We start from the raw sequence: 23,710 nt of genomic DNA, 5'->3' as shown, positions 1-23,710 counted from the left end.
GACTGCGGTCTGTCAACCTAGCACATTTAAGTTGAGGCAGTAGAGGTTTGGCCTGACAGAGGAAGCGTTCACAGAGAGGTGGAGTCCTGGCTGTGAGTGGCCTATGAGATAAGAGAAGGGAAACCCAAGTACCTTTTTGAAAACTTAATGCCACAAGGGCAAGAGGGAGATGGGCCAGAGAGTAGTTGGAAGTGGGCTGCCAACGAATTACTCCAGCCGATGCTGCTCCAGGTGGAGGAAAAGATGTTCAAACTCAAACGGACACTCGCCAACTTCGACCTGGGTGAGAGCAATTATCTTGAGAAATTTCAAGGTTCCACCATGTTTTCCCCCACTGTAACACCACCGCTCGCTATGGAGCTTCCCTCGAGAGCAGCTTAGGCTCCCTCCCAGACAACGGTCCCCAAACCTAAGAAAAAGTGAGTCATCTGAACCTTGGCTGCTAAAAAGCTGAAAATTATCTCGCCAGCCCTAATTGTCGACCTCATTGTCGAGGTCGAGCAATCAATCTCCGTAACCACCATAGTTGAAGAGATCTGCGCTACTACATCCACTGCATTACATCAGTTGTAGGAGTCATCCCCGCAAACCACTTCCACCTTCGTGACCCTGTCCGAAATCCTCCCGTTCAGCCAGCGAAGGGCTATTGCGGAAGCAGAAGGTCAGTCAGTTAGTCCGACATAGGGCACCACCCCTACCATGGGAACACCACCAACGGAGAGTGCATCACCAATGCTTGGGTTGGACCCACCAGAAGGGAGATGCCTGGATACCATTCTGCAGGGGGAAAGGACTGAACCGTACTTGCCAACTCTCCCTATAAAGCTCACAGTGCCGCCAAACCCTAGCATTATTCCACCCACCCCACAGTTCACTCCGCCATTGTAGCAAGTCCACTCACCTGCCTCCCAATCTGACAAATCCATCACCAGTAGCCTATCCTACAGAAGCAGTTCCTAGAACTAAGAATAATGTAGGCTGATACACTCCATCACTCATCATCGGCCCAATTGTTTTCATTTATTCAACAAGCAGTACACAAGGCCGAGAGCCTCCATGAGGACCTAGATAAAGAGCACGAATAGCAGATCAATCAGTTGCACATGGTGACGAAGGAGAGAGATTACCTACGGCTAGCAAACACGTAATTGCAAGCCTAGGTTGATCAAATTACACAATGGTTTAGATCAATATGGTCGACCGTCACCGAAGCCAATACTGAAGCACAGGCAGACATGGCTACCTGCACACTGGTCGGCTGCTGTGATCACATATAGATGGTGTGCACGCGCTTGGCAGCCACTAACATTGAGATGAGATGGAAGCTAGAGACAGTAAGATCTGCACTACTAGATCCAGTGGAAATTTATGCACGGACGGTCGAGGGAAAGGTCAGGGAACTGGAAGTGAAGAAGCAAGCCTTGGCTGAGGCCCTCACCGACGGATACGCCCTAATGGACAATGTCCACAACTAGTCAGGCAGTCTGGCACTAAAGAACCACCTAGTTTACCCACTCAGAGAACAAATTCATTCACTATTTTCCAGCACGAGGGACTGTATAGACCATACCCAGCTGCAGCAGATCAATGATCAAATTGACATCCTCCAGGCCCGAGTTGACAGCATTGAGGAGGAGTCAGCGAAGACGAAAAAGATAATCAGGTATTTGTGGCCCCCGGTTCAAATGCAATTTCTACTCTTGAAGGAGGTATGCGACTCCAGCGGGCAGCAATGGAATGACCTATAGAGCCAACGGCTAACAACCCTAACGTCGCAATCGGCCAAGGCATTCACTCAAGGCACTGATGCAATTCTCGCCAACTGGGACCTGACCCTTCAAAGATATACTAAGTTCAGGCAACGGACAACAACATCGGTCCTAGAGTTAGAGCCTTTGTTTGGAATGGGCGAACCATAAGGGCAAGAAGGGGCCGCATGAACAAATGCCAAGCCACAAGCCAGGATCGATGCAGAAGAGGCACCCACTTCCCAAGCAACGATTGAAGTAGCAGAAGTGTCGATGCAACAAACAGCAAAGCCAGCGCCGGTAGTAACGTAACCACCACTTGTAGAGCACATGGAAGTAATAGCAGGACCGATAGAGGTCGAAATGACTTGACTTGGGGACGAGTCAAGGAATTGTGGTCAGGGCTCTTTAGGGCCTTCATTTAATTTTGAAAGCTTTTGACCAGTTTTGACTGACCGAAGGGTGGGAAAGAACATATGGTAGCAACAGGTGGTTGGCGGAACATACAGTTGCAGAGGAGGTATGGCAAGGTGGTAGCGGAAGGCAAAGACAACCGAGGAGGTCAGAAGGTACAGAAGAAGCCAAGGGGGAGAATAGTCGAGCAAGAACTAGCAGTCCATGGAGTATCGAAGGATATGAAATGGGAAGACCAGAAAGGATGAAGGTTGTGGTTGGACTAGCTAGTGGAAGAAGGAGTCAGTTGGACTGAGAGCAGGCGAAGAGATACCCAATCGCGGTGGCTAAATGACAGAGTGCTGGGGTCCAAGGGACATAGTCATGGAACCAATATAAACCTGCAGGACTGAGCCGGGTACTTTATGTAATATTTAAGGTGAATGCTGGATCATGTTGTAATATTTCATGTTAAGTTTAATATAAGACATAGCCGATTCTAGCTGCGACTTCTGATGTATTTGGGCCTCGTGCTTAATGTGTCTATTATAATTTTGAATGGCTTACCAATTGCATGTAGATGTTAATTCATAGATTGTCTCAAGGATGATGTTATCTACGTTTTATGTATAATGGTTATATATATGTGATCAAATGCACCTGATTGATACTTCCTCGACTCCATGTTGAACCCTTCTCCCTTTTAGTCGTGACACACCTCAGGTGAGACTCCTTGCCCCTTGGGGTAAGGTGAAAATGCCAGCATCATCCTAGAATACAGCAGACTATTATTGGCCCCCTGCACCCGAACCACTTGTTGGCTCGAAAGAGTCATCAGGGGAAAGACCCTGGGTTCGGGCACAGGGGACCAATAATAGTCTGCTGTAGTCTAGGACAACACCGACATTTTTACCTTACCCCAAGGGGCAATGACTCTCACCCGAGGCGTGCCATGACCAAAAGGGAGAAGGGTTCATCATGGAGTTGAGGAAGTATCAATGGGGTGCATTTGATCACACACACACACACACACACACACACATATACATAAAACAGAGATAGCAACATCCTTGAGACAATCTATGAATTAATTTCTACATGCAATTGGTAAGCCATTCAAAATTTTAATAGACACATTAATCACGAGGCCCAAAGACATTAGAAGTCACAACCACATCGGCTATGTCTTATATTAAACTTAACATGAAAGATTACAACATCATCCAGAATTCGCCATAAACGTTACAGAAAGTACCCGGCTCAGTCCCGCGGGTTCAGATTGGTTCCACCACTAAGTCCCTCAGACCCCAGCACTCTGTCATTCAGCGACCGTGACTGCGTATCTCTTCGCCTACTCTTAGCTCAACCGACTCCTTCTTCCACTAGCTAGTCCAACAAAAACCTTCTTCCTTTCTGGTCTTCCCCTTTCATATCCTTCTCTGCTGCCTGGACTGCTAGTTCTTACTCAGCTGTTCTCCCCCTTGGTTGCTTCTGCACCTTCCCGCCTCCTCGGCTGCCTTTGCCTTCCGCTGCCACCTTGCTGCAACTCCTTCGCAAATGTTTGTTCCGCCACCCATCCGTTATTGCCATCTATTTCTTTCCCGCCCTTCGGTCAGTAAAAATTGGTCAAAACCTTTCAAAATTAAACTAAGGCCCCAACATTAACTCTAATATTAACAATATTTTCCATCTATTCCAATTTTAACAATATTATCCATTTCAAGGGAGCAATCATTGCACTTGGTGCCCACAAAAATCTCGCTTGTTTTATTTACTCGTTGCCACTCCCACCACAATACTGTGAGTATGGACCAATGAAATAGTAAAACTTAATATCATAGGCATGGATAAATGAAAGAGTAAGATATATTCAATGAAAACATTTTCATTTAATGTTAAGAATTGTATTTTTTTTCTTTTAATTTTGAAAAATTTTGAAAGTTTTTAAAATAAAAATAAAAGTGAAAATTTGTATTTGGTTTTATATTTTTTATTAAAATAAAATGTATTTTTTTTCAATCGAGGGTTTATATTAATTTATTAAAAATTGATTACAATCATGCAAAACTTTATTTTCTCATCCGACCTCACTCCAACAATATTTTTTTTCCAAGAGAGCAAAGAAAAACCTAAAAATATAAAGTCATTTTTTACATGATGCCCATAAACATACAATCCCTATCACCTAAAATTCATGTAGAATAAAAAAATAACCAACAATAACCATATTAACTTTCGGATTCGACACCTGAGCATTTGCAAGGACAATAGGAGGACCTCGCCCTCATGCACATGGTAATCTGCATGATAATCAATATGAGCCAACCTCACTTCAATTTCATCCAGCCTTTCATATAACCTTCGTTGGTTGTGATGAATTGAAGCGAGGAGTTCCAAAGTTTCTCCCTACGAAAATTTCATATTATTAATATAAGCTACAGGATCATTTCTATCATCATACCTTTGTTCACGAATAATGTCCAAACTAGCATGTATATCCCGTAGTTGGTCTACAACAGAGGCCAGCATAATTTTACTGGCAACAAAGCACAGACCTGGGTGACCTCCCCCTCTCGAATTGCATCCTCCTCTATTAAAATCAAATGTTTTTTGACAATACAAAATTTTGTTATTATAAAATTTTATTATTATAATTTTTATTATAAATAATAATAATTATTTTTTTCTCATATCTTATTATCTCTGTCATAGGTAGGCAAGATATAACATAATGCATTTGATATATGTGTTGACCTTGAATTAACAAAACTTTGACCAAAAACTAAATAACAGTGTATAATGTTAACATTACAAAACTAAATTCATTTATTTTTGAAATATTTTAATTTTATTTATTTAAATTTGAAGGGTTCATTTTTTTTTGTTCTTATTCTACAATGATGACCGTAATACAATCGTCATCAATTCATAAAATATCCTATAGAGGATGTATGCGAGTTCATAAAATCTTCTATGGACTTGTGTGTACATTATTTATTGTCCCACTCTAATGCATTGGACACACATCACCACCTATTAACCCTTCCCAACTACTGAAAAGAAGTAGGATGGATGTGCCACATGCGTTCTTGGCATTATCAATATGTAGTGCATCATCCCTTTCATATTTTATCGACAACCTATCGTTTCCACTGGAACCAACTTTTTTCCTTTACAACAGAATTTTGTAATACACTCTTACATTTTAGGCATTAGTTCCATACAAACATTTGGATCAACCATTACATTGAATTGGATATCCATCAAAATAAACTCTTTAACCATTCACTTTGACAAATAAAAATACCCGAAAAATGAATTAGAGCTTATTATCTCATTGCATAGTAATGACATATAGGATTCATGAACAACTATTAATTTCTCCAAACAGAATAAAAAAAAATTGTGATTTGTAATGTTAACATTAGATTTTTTAATAAATTTTTGGGTGACATCACTCCACTGCAGCATACCCAATAACATTTCCCAGGGTTTTCATCACTCACTTGTCCTTTGATCGGTTGCATTTTTCTTTCAGTTGTCCTTGTGATCTATGAGTGTGTAACAACCCTGGTGAAAATTCCATGTAATAAAAGTTAAGAACAATAACCGTGGTTGATGGGACACTTATTCCAAGCTAAATGTTGGGCAAGACATCCTAGGGGGTGTTAATTTGGTTGTTTATGGCTAAGGAAATTGGCAAAGGCAATGGCTAAGGCTTTGGAAATGAAAAATGGCATTTTTGGCACATTTATTTATGAAAATAATGGAAATTAGGAGAAAAGGGAGGTGAAAGGTCACAGGTTGCATGTGAGAAGGAAAATGAAGGAAATTAGTGTAAAATGAAGAAAACAGAGGCATCTTTGTAACCTCTTGTCAGTTGAGTTTTCGAGCTCTCTCATTATTCTCTCTCTCTCTCTCATACTCTTGGGAACTTAGAGTTTCTTGGAGAAATTTTGACATTGGAGCAAGAAAGGCAAAGAAAGAAAGAAGAATAAAAGATGAAGCAGGGAAAGGCAAGATCAAGTAGCTACATCAGGCTTCATTACAGGTATCAACTTGCATGTGTAATTTCCTTGATACATTTGGCATGCATGGGATTTCATGTGTTTCTTTTCTACCATGGTATGGGTTTTGTCAGGTGTGACAGTATTTTCAACCTAGCCTTGCCATTTCTTGATAGCTTTGATGAGATGGGTTCTCTCATTAGGTTTATGTGGAATGGCCAGATGGGATTCAAATGTAAGTGGGGTGGATCTCCGAATTAACAAGCACATGGTCTGAGTGATCCCTGAACCAGACTAAGGATCACAAAGCCACTGGCCTAGTAACCCCTAAACTAGAGTATGGGTTGTGGAAAGCCAAATTGTGTGCCTCATTGGGCCTAGGAATCCTTACCAGTGAATGGCGGGATATACTGTAAAGCCAAGAGGTGGATTTCTCTCTATTGGGCCTAGTGATCATAGGATGGGATGCATGGTAAAGCCTAGATAGTATGTCTCGTTGTAGGGCCTAGTGATCCCTAGATCAGACTGTGGATGCATGGTAAAGCTTGAGAGACTAGGAGGCACTCAAATTCCTCACTGTGTAGGTGGAGAACTCTGGTGGAATCCATGTTGATTGGTGTTTTGTTTTGTTCTATGAGTCCCACATTTATGCTTTGAATGTGGCACTGGGTGATTGGTTGAAGAGTGACTTGGCTCAGCCAATCTATGGTTGGGTGGAACATGGTAGTCCCATCTCTGGTTGGTTCATTGCATTCATTAATGAGAAATTCATTCCCTTGATTTTCATGTGCAAATGTATTGATGTATATGTGAATTTTGATGGTTGATATGTTTATGGTATTTATGTTCCTATTATGTTGGTTATATGTACACTTTATGACAGCTACTATGTATGGATCTCAACATGTTTTTACTTGTATATGAATGGATAATGTGTCTATGACCGAATAGACGATAATGAAATAATTGACATAAGGGAACAATGGTTCATAGCAATTCTCATATAAGTATGAGATCCCTACACTTAATTCTGTTGTTTATAGCTATAGGTTACATGTTGATGATGTGTTTGATGAAATTCTTGTCATGGCTAGTAGGGGTCTGGCTATGGTCTTTTTCAGTTTATTGCTTTTGCATCATTGTTTCCCTATTATTTTACTGATTTCAAGCTATCACTCCATTCTGGGCAGTGGCTTGGGCTCTGGGCCTAAAAAAGTGGCTTAAATCTTGGGGTCGTTGGCACAGAACTGGCAATTTTGGTCTCTGGTCACTGGAATGCAGGCTTGTGAGAGCGATTTTAGGTTGCTGGTCACTCCCTTTCCCATAGAATGAGAGCAACTATGGCCTAAGAGATACAAAATAGAAATGCGACCCAGGGACATGCTTTCTGAGTGGGTAACTTGTCTCCTATGGATTATGTTGATGATGTTGGATGATTGTGTGTGATGTTCCTTTGATTCTGTTATCACTCAGGTTGTCCTTAAAGCTCCGAAAAGGATACGGCCGAGGTAACCACAAACCAACTTTGGACTGCAGGTTCTAGCCTGCCTGCAGTCAGAGAGGGCTCTCTCTTTTAGATTTAGCTTTGTTTGAAAGGATTTTAGGCTAGGTCTTGGGTCTAGAGGGTTTTTTGTTTTGTTTTGGTGGGAAAATTGACACTTTCAGGTAGAGAGGCAGAGTATGGTCTGAATGTTTCAAACCATTGGGCGTGGAGTCGAGGAGGGGAACTGCTGGTGCGTCTCCTTAATAACAGTGAGGGAACATGGAGCAAGATAGTTGAGGTTGAAGCAATTTTCAGGTTTAAAGGATGAAATGAATGCTAAAGAAAGAGAGGCAGTTAAGAATCTCTCCAACAGATTAGCAGAGAAAGTAACAGGGCGCTACCTAAGGGCAGTTAAGAATCCCTAGATAATTGGCCAACACAGGTGAATTGGGGTAAACATGAGCCAGAAGGAATTCAATATTCATAACCAATTCATTCAGAGGAAAACATCAAAAAACAGCAGAAATCGAGCATAGAGAGTATTTAAACTAATTCTAGGCTATTCTTTTTTCCTGCTATTTAGATAATGGCAAACACATAAACAGAGATAAGAGGCACTTATTGCTTCAGGCCGCAGCACAAGAATTCCATCTTCAGTCTCCAAAGCATTTATCAACAACAGACAGTTTGCTCTCCAAGCTTTTAGCAATCTTTGATTACAGAAAAATTCAGGTATACATAGCGAGTCTCTAGTGAAGAATTCTCAATTTACCAACCCTTAAAACTATACAGAGGGTGGTATATATAGGGAAAAACTATCTACAGATTTTTCTTTATTACATCTTGACCTAATCAGGTCATAATTAACTGACCTAACTCTACCAGAAATAAATGCATGAAATAACTCGGGCTGCGCTGAGGGCGGCTGTATCAAATCTGAATAACTTATGTAGTCCTTGGTGACTTGGTGCAGGTGCTTCTGAAATAAATGCGCATGGGTTTCTGCTTCTTTGTTGTCCTGTGGCTTTGAATGCCTTAATTGTGATTTGAGGGCAAGGATGGGCTTATGCCTCTTGATTTGACTTTTTGGGGGCTTCATTAATGTGCAGGTGCTTCGAGCCCCTAAACAAATCCTTGCTGATACTCTTTGGCGTCTTTTCTTCCACTGATACTCTTTGGCAATAAACCGATGTTGTTCTGACGTGTCGTGGGTCTAAATCATCATTTTAATGGCCGCTGTTCGGCCTCTGTATCCTCTGAAATTGTTTTCTGCTCCTTTCGGTATGCTCTGTGAAGAAAACGGATCATTTTTGCGCCTTTCGGGCTTCCTGGGGCTGCCTAATGAGAAGATTCCCTAAAGATTCTCCATTTTGGCCTAAAAAATCTTGCGCGCAAATCGCTCATCAAAAACTGCCTCAGAATTGGATTCCGGGGCTCCGAAGTGCGATTTTTTGCCCTTCGCGCCAAAAAAGTGCTAATGACGTCAGCATGACGTCAGCAATGATGTGACACTTTACAGTGGATGACATCAGCATGACGTGAGTAGGACGACGTGGCGGGATGACGTCAGCATGATGTCATCATGTACGGATGATGACGTGGCAGGTACGGTGGCAGGGGCACGTGGCGGTGACGTGGCAGGAGGCCACGCAGGCAGGTGACTCGACATGGTGACTGGGCAAAGGGGGTGACGTAAGCAGTGACAGGGCAGAGGGTGACGTGGGATGTGACGTCACGGGCGGTAAGCGGTTTAGTGGCGCACCGCTTTTTGGGGATGGTGGTTTCGTGAGGGGGCACTCCGCCACAGCCCAACGCTTGACGCGTGGCGGGAGTACGGCGGTAATACCGCCCATCTCCCGGACGCTAAAGCTCGGGCGGTTCGGGGATGGGGCGGCCCGCCAGTCGTAGATCTGCGGGGCTGTGGATTGGACGGCTGGCGGCAAAGGTAACACGACGGGGAGATACGGCGGGGGAATATTCGCGGGAATATTCCCTTTTTAATATATCGCGGCGGTGGGTTAAAACATAGGGAATGGGGTTTTTATGTGAAAAAACGGCGCGGGTTAATATTTTATGCACAGAACGTAGGAAAAAGGTGCAAAAAATGGGTTTTTGAAGGTTTTTTAGGGGTTTTGGGCTAGGGAAGAGGTTACTAGCTGACCAGATGTCAAACTAGCTCCTTAATGACTCGGATGGGCTAAAAACAACCCCAGATGGACCATTTTTTCCCGGACTTATAAAAATATGGCTATATTGCCAGGGAGGGGATATTTACATAGGGGGGTTATATGTACATAGCTTTGGTAGGGGAACGGGAATACTGATAGGGAGTTATATAATACTGTTAGCAGTTAATATGAAGATGAAAAGAGGGCGCTAAGGTATGAGACCTTAGGCTTTGTTGGGGAAAAGAAGGCTCACAGATGATGAGTGAGCAGTCCTTGAGTGAAGCAGATCCTCACCAAGGTGAATGTCATGGAAATGATGAAACTGAGAGGCTCAAGCAGATCTTGACCTCTTGGGGGATGTTAGTAAGTGACTTGGGGGAAATGAGGAGAAGGGGAGGTTAGTGAATTCCAGCTTGAGTACCTCCTTTGAATGCAAAACTGCCTGATAACTGTGATCTGAAAAGATAAGACATTGTGAGATACAAAAATTGATCATCAATCATCATTCTGCCACCGAACAGCTACCTACCCAGCCTACTGTCCTAACATTTTTTCTTCTTTTTGTTTTGGGTGCACTTAGACTTGCAGACCCAAATTCACAATTTTTCTTTTGAATTTTCCTATCTAGATCTGCACTTGTTTCTACCAGGGCCCAGATTAAACAGTTGGGTCCCTTTGATTCTCTACCTATCTACAAATCTGCCAAGATTAAACTGTTTGGACAGATGCATTCTCTATATTCTAAAACTGGAAATTGAAACCTAGGGAGACCAAGATTAGACTGTTTGGACCTCCCTTAAATGAAAACTCTCCAAAACTGGGACAACTCAACAAAATGGAATCTCAGCAGTGGCATTTGGACTAGCACACTCTCATGGTATCTTCTGGAAATATGGAACACTGCAGCTTGCCAAGTATGACATATTTGGCATGTAAAAATGTCAATCATGAAAAATGAAACCCTGTTGCAACAGGAGGCTAACAGATTCCACTTCCTTAAGGTCACATAGGAGGTCAAATCTAATCATAGTAGCCTCTCATCTCATGTTTACCCCGGTTGGCATGGTTACTTGGGTGGATGTGGGAGGAGGGTGTTATAGAGTGGTATCAGAGCATGGTTCAACTCTCGGACTGGATGGGAAGTGTGTGTTTGTCATACATGCATGTCAATTGCATGCATGTTTGTCTCTTACACTTGCATTTCATGTGGTTGTTGCATTGGATTGATGATTAATTATGGTTGTAACATGGTTGTTATGGAGAATTTGATATTGATTTTGTGAAATGTATTTTTCATGGGTATGTGACTGGTTGCATGTAGATTATATGTCACTTACATGTCGATTTAATGTCATCTACTTACATCCTTGTATGTTAGGTTACATTCTTGAATATGTTGATTACATGTATAAGTCTTTTAGGTTGATTGCAAGAATTGATCACTTATGTTTGACTACATGTGTTTATGCGTATGTGTAGTTGAGTAGGAATTTCTTATGCATGTTTTTGGTTGCATGTGAAAATCTGTACAATGGATTAATGGATGTTTTCATGTATGAGGTCATAGCATGCATTGCTAATATGGCCTTGCATTGATGACTAGGCCCTAGCTAGAGTGATGTTTATGTGTTGATACATTTATTTGTGTATGTCTATATGTTGTTATGATTATCTTATACATGTATCACATTGATTTGGAAATCTTGCAGACAAGGTATCCTCCCCGAGCTATACTAAGGTACATCGATTTATTGTGATTTGGTTTATCTGACATATTATGCATTGCAGGAAGAAATATCAAATGGCTAGAAAGATGGTTGACTACAAAGACTCTCCCTATGAATCTGAAGAGCAGTATGGTGTTGGAAATCCTTCCGATTTGGAAGTTACATTGAGGAGATTAAAGGAAGAGATAAGGATTTGTAAGGCAGATAATGACTGGATCATACAGGCACAAGAGAAGCAAGTAGAGGTTAATGCTATACTTCTTCAGAGTTTGTCAAAATTGTAGCGACAAGGGTCGCTTCGAATCAGCCATGGACATGAGGATGAAACTAATGGGGCATATGGCAACAGGTCTCCTGGTAGGCATAGGTCAGATAGATCTGATATAGTGAGAGATGGTAGGTTGTTGGACACTCTAGATAGGAGGGGCGATGAGTACAGGTACTATTCTAGTTTTGGTTTTGATAGACATCATGATCATCATCGCTATCATCCTTACAGGAGGAATGATAGGGGATACTTGTCGGATGAATTCAAGAAAGAAAAACCACCTACTTTTGATGGAGATGTGAAGAAGCTAAAAGAGGCAGAGGCTTGGATACTTGGGATGAACAAATTCTTTGAGTTGCATGAGTACACAGATAACATGAAGGCCAGAATAGCTATCTTCAGCTTGAAAGGTAAAGCAGACATCTGGTGGGAAGATGTTAAGCAGGTTAGAGACATCAGGACAGATGATTTGAGTTGGCGGGAGTTCAAGAGACTCTTAAGGAGGAAGTACTTGTCAGAAAGGTACTAAGACAGTAAGGCTAAAGAGTTCTACAAGCAAAAGATGGGATCAATAGCAGATGAAGAGTACATGATGAAGTTTATGGAGCTATTGAGGTATGTACCATATCTTACTGATGTGAAGGAAAAATTTTAGGGATTTGTTAGTAATTTTCCATTATCATTTACAGATCGGATTGAGTATGATGAGCCTCGGTCAATTGAGAAAGTTATTGGGAAATTGAAGCATTTCTATGAACATTCAAAGCGTAAGAATGAATCTCAACATGGATGGAAGGGAAAAGACAAAGGTAGAGGTAAATGTTAGCCTAAGAGAACAAGGCCTCAAAATGTAGATGGGAAAAAAATGTGGCATCGCAAAAGAGATTTAGTGCAGCTAGACAGGGACATGGGTCACAACAACAACAACAACAACATAGAGGTGAGGGCATTGGTCAATTGGAGTGTTGGACAGGTGGTGAGGAACACCTTAGGAGAGATTGTCCACAACATCAGGGTGGAAGGCCTAAGATATACATTGTGCAGGAGGCATAGACAGTTGGAGATGTTGGTTAGAGTATTCCACATATCTATGCATCGTTGGATATAAAATAGGCAGAGGATCAAGAATCTATAATTGAAATGGATGGTAAGCTTTCTGATCAAGTTATTTCTATTTTTATTGACCCTCAATCTAATTATATCTATGTTAGTCCTGACTTGATGGATAAGTGTGGTTTGAGTAAGGAATTTCATTTAGAGTCTTGGTTAGTGCAGTTGGCTACAGGTACAAAGAAGTGAGCTCACCATTGGGTAAGAGCTTCTGCATTTGACTTGAATGGCATGCCTACCGCAACACATCTAAATGTATTACCATTGGGATCATACAATATGTTGTTGGGAATGGATTAGTTGTATATTCATAGAACCAAGGTAGACTTCTATGGTAAATATATTGAGTGTGTTGATGACAATGGGGAACCAAGAGCCTTGCAGGGTAAGAAGAAAGCCACATTAGTTAGGATGGTGACAGCTATGCGAGAAAAGCATAGTCATAGGAAATGGTGTATGTTATTTATAGTACACATTTCTAGTGATAAGAGTAAGGAGGTTGAGGCTGTAGATGTGTTAAAAAAGCACCCAATTTTGCAGCAGTTCAAGGATGTATTTCGTGAGGAAATTATAGAGTTGCCTCCTCACAAGGAGGTAGAATTTTCTATTGAGTTAGTGCTAGGGGCAACTCCAGCATCAAATCCACCTTATAGGATGAGCACACCTGAGTTGGTTGAGCTGAAGTTGCAATTGAATGAAATGTTAGACAAGGGATACATTAGGCCAAGTGTATCAGCTTGGGGTGCACCATTATTGTTCGTGAAGAAGAAAGATGGTACTTTAAGATTATGCATTGACTACAGGAAGTTGAACAAAGTGACCATCAAGAACATGTACCCTTTGCCGAGGATTGATGACTTGTTCGATCAGCTGAAGGGGTCAGAGTGTTCTCGAAGATTGACTTGAGATATAGATACCATCAGCTATGTATCAAAGTTGAGGACATTTACAAGATTGCATTCAGGACCAAGTATGGGAACTATGAGTTTGTTTTTGTTCCATTTGGCTTAACTAATGCTCCAGCTACATTCGTGTGCTTGATGAATAGTGTGTTGCATCCGTATTTGGATAAGTTTGTTATTGTGTTCATTGATGATATACTAGTATATTCTAAAAATGAGGAAGAGAATGTCGAGCATTTAGCAGCCCTGCTGAGGTTGTTGAGAGAGCATCAGTTGTATCCTAAGCTCAACAACTATAGTTTCTTTTAGATTGAGGTACACTACTTGGGGCATGTTGTCTCCAAGGAGGGAATTGCAGTAGATATAGAGAAGATAAGGGCCATCATGGAGTGGGTAGCTCCTAAGAGCATGGATGAGGTCAGATCTTTCATGGGTCTAGCAGGCTATTATAGGAGGTTCATCAGGAACTTCTGGCAGATTTCTTATCCCATCACATCATTGGAAAGGAAAGGTAAGAATTTTGAGTGGAAATAGGGGTTTGAGGCTAGCTTTGAGCATCTTAAGAAGTTTTTGACACATGCACCAGTGCTATAGATTGCAGATCCGGAAAAAGAGTTTGTAGTATGCACAGATTCTTACAAGAGAGGACTTGGTGGAGTCCTTATGCAGGATGGACATGTAGTATGTTATGAGTCCAAGAAATTGAATGAACATGAACAAAACTACCCCACACATGATCTTGAGTTAGATGTGATCATACATGCATTGAAGATGTGGAGACACTATCTTCTTGGCAGGAGGTTTGTACTTATGAGTGATCACATTGGGTTGAGTTATTTGTTTGACTAGCCAAATCTGAACGCCAGGTAGGCTATATAGTTGGCCACGATCAAAGAGTTTGATTTCGAGATCAGGTACATCAAAGGTAAAGAGAATAAGGTGGCAGATGCTCTCAGCAGGTGGGTACAGGTAAATCACTTGGAAGGATAGGATAGGATCTTGCAGGCAGGTCAACAGGATGTTAGGTATATGGAGATTATGCATTAGTTGTAGCAAGGTACTGGTATAGGTATAGGTGGTAGTACAGGTACAAGTACAGGTGCAAGTATAGGTATAAGTAGTGGTACATGTACAGGTGGTAGTAGAGGTACAGGAACAGGTACAGGTGCAAGTGCACAGGGTATGGATTATTGTCTTACAGTGGAGGGATTGGTCAGGTTACGAGACAGGATATATGTGCCCAATGGCAATGAGCTCAAGAAGGTGATCTTGAGGGAGTTTCATCTAGAACCATATTCAGGTCACCCAGGTTATCAGAAGACACTGAAAACAGTGAAGAAATTCTACTATTGGCTAAATTTGAAGAGTGATTTAGCAGAGTTTGTGGCGAGATGTTTTAACTGTCAGTGAGTGAAAGAAGAGTGTAAACATCCAGGTGGACTGCTACAACCGATTACGGTTCCAAAGTGGAAATGGGAGGTCATTTCCATGGACTTCATCACAGGGTTGTCGAAGACTGTGAGGCAGCATGATTCCATCATGTTATTGTCGACAGGTTGACGAAGGTTGCACATTTCATTCCAGTTAAGTCTACATTCTCAGCTAGCGATGTGGCACAGGTATTCATCCGAGATGTCATTAGATTGCATGGTGTTCCGAAGAAGATTGTATCATAAAGGGATGCAAAGTTCACTTCCAAGTTTTTGAAGGATATATTTGTAGGTTTGGGCACATAGTTGGCCTTTAGCATAACTTATGATCCGTAGATAGATGGATAGACAAAGAGGGTCAATAGGATATTACAGGACATGTTGAGGATTTATGTGATGCATCAGCAGAGGGAGTGGGAAGAGTATCTCCCCTTGGTAGAGTTCACATACAACAAAAGTTATCAGGAGTCACTGAGCATGAGTCCTTTTGAGGCTATGTATGGGTGGGGTTGTAACACTCCCATCAGTTGGTGTGATTCGGTTAGAAGGGTATTGATTGGACCAAATATGTTTGCATACATGGAACAAGAGATGCAAGAATCAAGAAGAATCTAAAGGCAACACAAGATAGGCAAAAGTGTTATGAAAATAGGAACATGTTGTTCAAGGAGTTCCAAGTTGGGGAACATGTGTACTTGTGTATCAAACCGAAGAAGAGATCCTTGCGTATTGGATCATGTGCCAAGATGTTACCATGGTTTTGTGGACCCTTCAGTATCATTGAGAGGATTGGGCTAGTAGCCTATCGACTTGGACTGCCTCCAATAGTGAAAGTCCATGATATTTTTCATGTATATTTTCTTAAGAAGTATGTTAAGGATGTTGATCATGTGATTGATTGGTCTATATTATAGGTGGAACCAAATGGATAATTCCAACCAGAGCCTCAGTGTATTTGTAGAAAAAGGTGCTCATGCTCCAGAACTGAGCAATCAAGCAAGTTAAAATTCAATGGAAGCACTTTGAGCCCGATGATCCTACATGGGAGATGGCGGATCAGATGCGGGCTATGTATCCCCCCTTGTTTTTCAGTGGAACCAAAGAAGCTTCAATATCATGGTTGGGTATATGTTTTATGGTGGTCTGGTATATGCTTTATGGTGGTTTGGTATATCCTTTATGGTGGTTTGGTATATGCTTATGGTGGTTTGGTATGTGACTTATGGTGGTTTTGTATGCTTTATGGTGGTTGATATATGCTTTATGATGGTTTGTTATATGCTATATGATGTTTTGATATATGCTTAGATATGGTTTTTAGTATATGTTTTGATATATGCTTTGGTATATGATTTGGTATATGTTTTTGGTATATATTTTGGTAATGTTGCTATATGTACACATGTATATGGATGTAAATACCGCCATGAGCTATGTTATAAAGCTCCACTATGTGGTATGGGTGTTATGTCATTATGATTATGTTGTCATGTTACTATGTTATCATGTGGTTATGTTATCATGATGTTATGATGTCATGTGGGTTGGTACTCAATAGGATGATCATTATAAATACTATAATGAGTTGTGTTATAAAGCTCCACTCTGCAATATGTTGTCATGTTGTCATGATGTTTGTTTTCAGAAGATATTTCATTGTAAATACTACAATGAGCCATGTTATAAACCTCCATGAGAAGTATGTCTTATTTCAGCAGGTTGTCGAGGTATATGTGTGATTGAACACCGAGGACGGTGTCCCCCAAGGGGGAGGGTTCTGTAGCAGCCTTGGTGAAAATCCATGTAATAAAAGTTTAAAAAAATAACCACGGCTGATGGGACACTTATTCCAAGCTGAATGTTGGGAAAGAAATCCTAGGGGGTGTTCACTTGGTTGTTTATGGCTAAGGAAATTGGAAAAGGAAATGGCTAAGGCTTTGGAAAGGAAAAATGGCCTTTTTGGCACATTTATTTATGAAAATAATGGAAATTAGGAGAAAAGGGAGGTGAAAGGTCACAAGTTACATGTGAGGAGGAATATGAAGGAAAATAATGCCGAAAATGAAGAAAATAGAGGCCTCATTCATAAAAAGGCTTTTGGGGATTAGATGGTAACCTTTTGTCAATTGAGTTTTGGACCTCTCTCATTATTCTCTCTCTCTCTCATACTCTTCGACGCTTAGATTTTCTTGGAGCAATTTTGGCATTGGAGAAAGAAGGAAAAGAAGGCAAGAGGAAGCAAGATCAAGTAGGGAAAGGAAGGATCAAGCAGCTACATCAGGCTTCATTGTAGGTATCAACTTGCATGTGTAATTTCCTTGCTAGATTTGGCATGTATGGGATTGAATGTGTTTCTTTTCTACCATGGCATGGGTTTTGCTAGGTGTGACAATATTTTCATCATAGCCTTTCAATTTCCTGATAGATTTGATGAGATGGGTTCTCTCATTCAATTTATGTGGGATGGTCGGATTAGATTCGAAGCTGAGTGGGGTGGATCTATGAATTGATAAACACATGGTCTGAGTGGTCCCTAAACTGGACTAAGGATAATGAATCCACTGGCTTAGTAACCCCTGAACCAGGATGTGGGTTGTGGTAAAGCCATATTGTGTGCCTTGGTGGGCCTAGGAATCCTTGCCAGTGAATGGAGGGATATACAGTAAAGCCAAGAAGTGGATTTTCTCTCTCTTGGGCCTAGTGATCACATGATGGGATGCATGGTAAATCCTGGAGAGTATGTCTCGGTGCAGGTCCTAGTGATCCTTGGATCAGACTGTGGATGCACGGTAAAGCCTAAGAGACTAGGAGGAACTCAAATTACTCACGGTGTAGGCGGAGAACTCCAGTGACATCCATGTTGATTGGTGTTTTGATGTGTTCTATGAGTCTCACATTCTTGCTTGGAATATGGCACGAGGGGATTGGATGAAGAAATACTTGGCTCAGCCAATCTATGGTCGGGTGTAACATGGTAGTCCCATCTCTAGTTGGTTCATTAATGAGAAATTCATTCCCTCGATTTTCATGTGCAAATGTATTGATGTATATGTGGATTTTGATGGTTGTTATGTTTACGGTATTTGTGTTCTTATTATGTTGGTTATATGTACATTCTATGACAACATCTATGTATGGATCTTAGCATGTTTTTAATTATATATGATTGGATAATGTGTCTATGATCTAATAGAGGATAATGCAGCAATTGACATGAGGGAACAATGGTTCATAGTTATTCTTAGATAAGTATGAGATCCTTACACTTACTTCTATTGTTTACACCTATAGGTTACATGTTGATGATGTGTTTGATGAAATGCCTGTCATGGGTAGTAGGGGTCTAGTTATGGTCTTGTTCAGTTTATTTCTTTTGCATCATTGTTTCCCTGTATTTTTACTGGTTTCAAGCTATCACTCCATTCTGGGTAGTGGCCTGGGCTTTGGGCTCGAAAAAGTGGCTTAAATCCTAGGGTTAGTGGCACAGAACTGGCAATTTCGGTCTTTGGTCGCTAGCAGGAAGGCCTGTGAGAGCGACTTTAGGTTGCTGGTCACTCCCTTGCCTATAGCATGAGAGCGACTATGGCCTAAGAGATCTAGAATAACAGTGGAACCCAGGGACAGGCTGTCTGAGTCGTTGACTTGTCTCCTGAGGATTTTGTTGATGATGTTAGATGACTATGTGTGATATTCTGTCGATTCCACTTCCTTAAGGTCACATAGGAAGTCGAATATAATCATAGTAGCCTCTCATCTCACATTTACCCCGATTGGCATGGTTACTTGGGTGGATGTGGGAGCAGGGTGTTACAGAGTGCAATTTGCACATTCTAATTAGATTGTGCAATGATATTGGGTATTTCCGAATGGTCGCTCCCATTTGTTGCCATTGTGGAAACTTTATTCGTATTTCTCTTAATGCTAAGTCACAGTGATATTACTATGATTTGAAAAGGGAGAGAAAACTGGGTGATAAACAGAGCCCTCACTACAAAATTTATGCACAAAATATATCATGAAATTGTAATTTTTGGTAATCAATTTTTTATACATTTAAAATCACGAGAACATGCACTCCACATGTGATCTCATGTCAATGGGGATCGCCATATCTGTGAATGTGTCTTTGCAATTAAGTCAAATGCAATAATAGAGTTCATCTCAGTTACCATTCTGGACTCTGGAGTGTCCGTCATATCTTAAGTATTATGTTATGTCATTCACCAAGTGCATTACAATTCATAGAGCACTGAAATGTCTGCCATAAATAACAACCCAACCAACAAGAAAAATATCAAAAACAAACTTTAAATAACAAAATTATGACCTTTCGAAAATCAATTTCTGTACGTGAAAGGAGGACACTAAATGTTTAACTTTAGCATGGTGTAAATGGAACCCCATAGAGTTAATCATATCCATAACTCCAAAATCAAACATAAAGTTCAAATATTTACTATTATTATATTTTAATTAGAAACTTAATTATATAATATTATTACATTTTAATTGTTTTTAAAAACAATTAAAGTAGATTTTTGCACATGGTAGGATAATACCTTTATAGTAGAAATCATGTGGTTACCACATAGGGATGTAGAAAATGAGTTCTACTTAACTACAATGTATTACAACTTAGATGTAGATGTTTTGCAACGGTGCATCTGATTATGTATTGATGATAGAGGTTGAGTGCTCTATTTTAGTGAAAAGCCCAAGGGAGCAGATTTGAAAGCAATGGTAATAGAGCATTCTCCTCTTATTATTGTAATATAGGCAAAGTGTAGAGATGGATTACATTATGATATGGATTGCATTATGATCTAATTCTATTTTCTTAATCAAGTTTAGGCAAGGAAGATTGTAATTTTTATTGTTCACTTGTAATGTTATAAATGATTTACTTTTCATAGATACTAAAGCGGTTTACATCATTTGTTCTAAGGTAGTGTATTTCATTCATTAATACTAGTGGGCTAAATATTTTAATGTGGCTAAACAATAAAATATAAATAGTATGATGTTTAATATTTTCAAATAATATTTAGAAATTTAAAGTTTGTTTCTTAGAATATAGAAAAAAAATTCCAACATAGCTTTATATAAATTTTCAATGAAGCTTCTTATTTCAATTAATTTCATATGGGCAGTATCAGTTCAACCAAATAAACAATGGCATGCTCTCTCTCTCTCTATTAATTAAATTTCACATATTTTATAATATATTATAAATACTTATTGTAACCATACGAAAATTAAAAAGCCTCTCTCCCTCTCTCTCTCTATTAATTAATTAAATTTCATATATTTTATAATATATTATAAATAATTATATTACAAATAATACTACACACTCTCTCTCCGATGCTCTCTCTCTTAATTGATTAATTAAATTTCACATATTTTATAATATATTATAAATACTTATATTACAAATAATACTAATAATATACTATATATCAATAAAATATTTTTGAACTTTATAAAATAAAATAAAATATATTTATATAAATATATATTGGATTTATTTATATAAATTTATTACTTAAAATTATTTAATTATAAAATAAAAAAAATAATTAATATATATATATATATATATTTTAATCTACCATAAACACTTATAATATAAATAATACCAATAATAAACTTTGTACTAATAAAAATATCTATAAAATTCATTTTCAAACTTTACAATATATATAAATTAGTATATTAGATTTATTTATATAAATTAATCGCTTAAATTTATTTTATAAAGTTAATCATAAAATAAAAGAATAATTATTAATTTAATTGTAAAATAAAATAATAATTATTATATGTATTTTCTATAATTATAAGTTATCAAAAAAATACTAATAATTAAAGTAAAATTTACTTATCAACCATGGTTTTTTTTAATAAATATTTTTCAAGTGACTGAAAAATTAAACAATAAATAAATAAATCCACACAATACATGAATTGGAACCTCGGTCAAGGAACGGATTCATATTGAATATTTGATTATTTGAGGTTGTGTAACAAATATATATATATATATATATATATATATATAAAAGTAGCAATTGTACTTAAAAGTGCAAAGATATATAGAAAGAATAGAAAATTTGAGAAATTCATCTCACCAACAATAGAGCACACTGCTCTCTGTCATTTTTAAGGTTCTTAAATAATTTAGCTCAAATAAACATCATTTAAATTCTTCAAATCTAATAAGGATAACAAAGTTATGAAAAATCCCTTGAAACCGAAAGATATAATGAATATAAAATAAATTTCTCAACCCAAAGATGTACTATAGATATGATAAATATCTATTTTTTAACCCAAAGGTGCAATAGTGCTTCTCATATATAACCTTACATTTGCATACTAAAATCACCACCCACTACTTTACATTCTACAACGAGGATTCCATTGTTATTCATGAGTTTAATTTTTGTTTTGATTGTTGAAATAACATCCTATGTTATAATCTGCTATGGAAATGATAAATTTCTTGGACGCATTGTTAAACCTAAATGCAGCTCATGACGCATGATATATTTCAAAGTTTTATCATTGTCCCTTGGCATCACATTTGGATAGTTCTCATTGCTACCTTTTATGATCACATAATACACTTAGAATCACAAAAAATTGTCTTACATTTGGCATCATATAGTTCTATTATAATGGTTCCTGAATGTTGAAGTGGCTGCATTATCTCACTCAATTGTATTGGCACATCTGAGTATTATTATTTCTTGAGTTAGTCTAAATCTTGACAGTGTTATATTTGTTATGGTAACATGATATCCTGGTATTTTAATGCTTATTGTTGGATAGATTCAAATTTTGGCATTATAGTCTTGTTAATTAGAATTATGGGTAAAATTTAGAGGGTTATTCATGATCGATTTGTTAAGAAAACCACATAATTGGAAAATCTGTAGTCAACATCATATATCAAAATCATAAGGAAAGCGAAAAAGGTTGGCTATCAATGGTGAAATGACTCCCTATCAAAGGAGTTGTCATTGAAAAGAGAAGCTACGGTGAGCTCCATATCAAAGGAGTTGTCATTGAAAAGAGAAGCTAGGGTGAGCTCCAATCTTGGTTTCATCATTCCAAAATCTACCATAAAGCAACCTTGGCATAGTACGCATTTTCCACATTGTACTACAAAGTGACACAATTTTTATTTTTTTTAGAATACATGCGTTAGACACACAAGGGAAGGACACCATGTGACAACTCCCCTTCTGCACTCTGAATCTATGTTACTCAAAAAATCACCTCATGTGGCCTCATGATCCTGGCTTCATCTCTGGATTTATTGGTGTGAGCATTGACGTTTCCATCCACCAAATCTTCCATCATGTTAGAATTTCACTCCACTGCAAGGAGGAGTTGAATTCTTTGAGAGATATGGTAATGAGAATTGAGCCTATTATCTACCAGATCGAGAAATATTTCCTGGCATTGAATAGGTTGAGAGGAATTCCCATTTCAACTCAAAGCAATATTAATAAGGTGTCAGATGTCAATGGTTGGCTTAAAAAGGTTAGACAACCTTCTTTGAAAATCATCAACAATGGCGCAAGAGTGCACGAAACTCAGTCATGACTTCATATATCGCTATCGAACCAATAGAAGAATCACCTACCTCAATAGAGAAATCACCCAGCATCTCGAATCGGTTAATTTGATGGGTTGGGAAAGCATCCTAAAGGGACTTGGGAAGATTAAAGAAAGTGTCAAAGCATTGGCAGCTTTTTCTTCAGCCAATACTTCCGCAAACACATCGGAACCTGTAACTTCAACGAGCACCATCATCAAAAAATCCCTTGTAATGGAACAACACAATGCTTTTGAAAAGTTGGAGAATTTAGTGACCGATGTAGAGCCTAACTCTCCCTTCTCCCGAATTGGTATGGTTTGCAAGGGTGGTTCTGACAAAACTTTTCTTTTGAAGACAATCTTCAACAACCAAAAGGTAAGGGATCTCTTCCGCGATGGTTTCTTGCGTTGGCTCACTGTTTCTCAGTGTCCTTCCTTTTCAAGTCTTCACAAAGAACTCTTCACACAAATAAGTATGCAAAGAAAGGTTATAGATTTGAATAAAAATATGAACGAAGAAGTTGTAAACATATTGTTCAATGATTCTATGTAGGGAATGAGGTTCACCCTCTTCTTAGATGATGTGTGGTAACAATGTGTTGAATTTTTAGAGGAATTGGGTGTACTTCGGCTAATTCACTGCTCCAACACCAAAATTATTGTGAGCTCTAAGAATTACAGAGCACTCTTGGATATGGAAGTTGCTAAGGAGTCCTCAACCATAGTGGGAAAATTGATTGAGGAAGATAGTAGGAAGTTGTTTTGTTCTTATGATTTTCCATTTAATAATGTAAATGTGGAAGTAGGAATTAGATTCACAATCAATAGAAGATCCCCATAATTGATGATTCCAACTGATATTGGGA

The sequence above is a fragment of the Pinus tabuliformis genome, chromosome 5_2 (assembly GCF_031772625.1).
Source record: "Pinus tabuliformis cultivar Carrire ecotype Pingquan chromosome 5_2, CPIR1, whole genome shotgun sequence".
NCBI classification, from domain to species: domain Eukaryota; kingdom Viridiplantae; phylum Streptophyta; class Pinopsida; order Pinales; family Pinaceae; genus Pinus; species Pinus tabuliformis.
This window is presented reverse-complemented; position numbering follows the sequence as displayed.